This window comes from Triticum aestivum, chromosome 1D (genome assembly GCF_018294505.1).
Source record: "Triticum aestivum cultivar Chinese Spring chromosome 1D, IWGSC CS RefSeq v2.1, whole genome shotgun sequence".
Taxonomy (NCBI): Eukaryota; Viridiplantae; Streptophyta; class Magnoliopsida; order Poales; family Poaceae; genus Triticum; species Triticum aestivum.
Genome location: NC_057796.1, coordinates 3,563,442 through 3,566,843, shown reverse-complemented (window position 1 = coordinate 3,566,843; position 3,402 = coordinate 3,563,442). Strand labels below are relative to the sequence as shown.

Sequence of the window (3,402 nt, the reverse complement as noted above, 5' to 3'; positions counted from 1 at the left end):
GATTATAAAAGAAACCCACTTCACTAGTTAGTTGCTGCTGTACATGGAAACCAGGTACATGCCAGATATGAAAAAAGAGTAAATGGACTAGGCCAATCTGAACTGTGCGATATAAGTATGTATGTTTGTGCTGTAGTCTAAATTGTATACACATGTATCATAGTCTAGTATGTAGGCCAATCGTGTACTCCTGGATATAAGGGGCCCTCGAATTTAAATTCAACATGCACATGCAGCTTACCTCTATAAAAACAAATGGTAAGCCAACAGTAGATCACTGAAATACAAGCCATCAGTTCCTTTGCCGACCTGCATTGTGAAAAGAACATAGGAATACACGTAGAAATCAAACAATTAGTAGTAACTGTTGTCATAGGTAAAACATTAAAGATTAGCTCAGTCCTAGAACCCCATTTGTCTACTGCAATCAGAAGAATACACGCCAAGAGATCACATGAATGCAGTTGAAATATTATTATCATGAATGCAGTACAACTATAAATTGGAGGTTTTGAAATGTCAAGAGAAATTAAGTTTGTCAATCACATACTCATTTAAATTTTTTATTTTCTTATAGATAAATATGGATGATCAGAACGACCAAAAAAATAGGAAAGAAAACCCAGATAAAAAGAGGCATGTATGGAAATCTTCAGAGGACAAAATACTTCTCACTATACTGAAAGATCAAACTTTACACAGAGGGAAAGAAGGAACAGGTTACACAAAGAAAGCATGGCGTGATATCTTAGAACAATTCAATGATTCAAGAGTAGACAAACTTGAATTACAACAATTGAAAAATCGCCATAAGTACTACAGGAGTTACTATGCTTCCATGGATAGACTTCTTAAACTGACGGGATTTGGTTGGGATGACGATGACAAAATGATAAAAGCTTCAGAAGAAACTTGGGAGGAACTAATTGAGGTAAGTTTGTGCGAGTAGGATTCATATAAAATTGGTATATTATATTTATTAATAAAAAAATTAACAACTTGCAGAAGGATAAGTCACTCCAAGAATATCGAGAAAAGGTGTGGCCTAGTTGGGAAGATCTTCAACAAATATGTGCTAGTTCAACGGCATCTGGAGTTGGTGCTGTATCTAGCAAAGGGAAAGATGGTACATGCACAACTAAATCATCTCAAATTGATCTCAATAAGGATGTGGAAGTACATGAAATCGAGTCTGATGAAACAATGGCTCCCCTGGTGTGTTCACTAAGAAGTCGACAGCCATTGAGCCAGAAAAAAAGAAATTCCCTGGAAGTGGATCAAAAGAAACTACAAGAGGACAAAAACGTACAACTGATGATGCCATAACAGCAATTGATCGTCTTGCAGATGCTTCACTCAGCATTGCTGAAGCAAAGAGAAAAACAGCAGAACAAAATGACACTTACTCGGTTAAATCATGCATGTCAGTATTAAATAATATGGGTAGCCTCGATGCCAGGACAAAACTGAAACCAGTAAAAGCATTTATAGATAGTGACAAATGCGCCATTTTCATTGAGATGGATGAAGAAACTCGAAAGCTTTGGATTCTTGATCCTTAGTTATTTTGTAATACACCATTATTTGATTTCAGTAATTGTCGTTTTATATATTTAGAGAACAATTTCCATTGCTTTTTCTGTTAGTTTGTGTTGCAACAATCAACTGTACTTTCAGTTTGAGAAAGTTCATTTCCAACTATTTTATATATCTTATAAAATATTATTCTGAGATGATACAATCAATAGTGTACACTATGCAGGGAACCATGAACAGTTTGTATGTGCCAGATGATGAATTTTCTGATTCCGTGCAAGTTCATATTGATAACATTTCTGCAGTGTCCGTGTTTCGTGATGTGTTGTTCACAAGGTTATTCAAAACACCTCGTAACACCTCCATATTAACTGGTGCCCATAAAACAAAAGAGTTGCTAGAGGGACATCCAGTTAGATTTTAATTCGTCTTGAGAAGCACATATTTTACTTGCTGCGAGATGCTTTGTGTGAGAGAGGCTTACTGAAGGATACAAAGCGAATTACAGTGGACGAACAACTACTCATGTTTCTACATACCATTGGTCACAATGTTAGGAACCGTGTCATCCAAGATAGATATCAGCATTCTGGTGAACCAATCAGCCGACACTTCAACATCGTTTTAGATGCCATAAATGGGTTGCGTGATGTGTGCATAACAGATCCAAGGAATGAAATCCCAGCAAAAATATTGGGTGACGCAAGGTTCTACCCATATTTCAAGGTATTTTCCTATCGCAAACACATGTTCCTTTTAAATATGATAAAAAATTATGTCATGGAAACTTAAACTTCATTGTTTGACTAACAAAAATGCCAACAGAACTGCCTAGGAGCAATTTATGGGACACACATTGAGGCAAAAATCAGGCTAGATAAGCAAACTCCTTATAGAAATAGACATGGTTACCCCTCTCAAAATGTAATGGCAGCAGTGTCATTTGACATGACATTCTCATATGTCGCTGCTGGATGGGAAGACTCTGCGTCAGATCAAGCAGTTCTAAGATGGGCTGTTACTAGTGGGGGTTTTGTTGTCCCTGAAGGTAAAAGTTCAAACATATGAACTATATATTGGTTAATCTTATTACATAAAGATTCCGACCGTGCTATCAAACCTTACGCGCAGGTAAATTTTATCTTGTTGATTCTGGATATGCAAATACTCCAAAATTTATTGCCCCGTACCGTGAGGCCGTCCCGACGGGAGGAGGGCACCGGTGTCTGGCGGTGAGGACGAACGACGGAAGAGGAATCACAGGCTGGAGCGGCTGAAGTCGTCGACAATGGCCAAAATTGGGGAAAGTAAGAGAGAGAAGGCAAGGGGAGGAAGTGAATCGGTATCCTCCTACCCAAACAAGGAAATGTACAAGCCAGTTTTATCCTTTCCAAACCCAAACGTGTTTCTGTGTAAATTAGTTATCCAAAAATTCATTAGCAAAACCGATTTTGCTAAAATCCGGCTACAAACTCGTTTACCATGTATCCGGCCCTATTGAACATATAAACCCTCAAGAAGTCATAGGCAGGATGAAGGTGCCCACGTTGCCTTTAATTCGCCATAAACAGTATTCGTGCCACCGCCTGTAAATTCTATGCCCCGCCAGGGGCATTTTAGTCTTTTCACCTTTGGGTATAAAAAGCAGCCTGCCCGTGGAGAAGCCCTAGCTGCCGCCTCCCGTCCCACTCGCCTCCCCTTCCTCGTCGCCCCTCCTCATTCTCCTTCACCCTCCTCGTCGCCCCTCCTCCTTCTCCTCCCATCGTTGCCCCCTCCTCCTCCTCCCACCGCCGTCCCCTCGTCCTCCACCCCTCCCCCCTCCCACCCCCCGCATCTCGTCCGCCCCGGGTGCGAAGGCGAGCTGCT

The 3,402-nt window shown here is 40.3% G+C and overlaps 1 pseudogene; it reads left to right on the top strand.

Annotated features, from left to right (window-relative positions):
- The first annotated feature begins 583 nt into the window (after positions 1-583).
- LOC123183458 (uncharacterized) lies at positions 584-2,813 on the top strand (annotated as a pseudogene).
- The last annotated feature ends 589 nt before the right edge of the window (positions 2,814-3,402 follow it).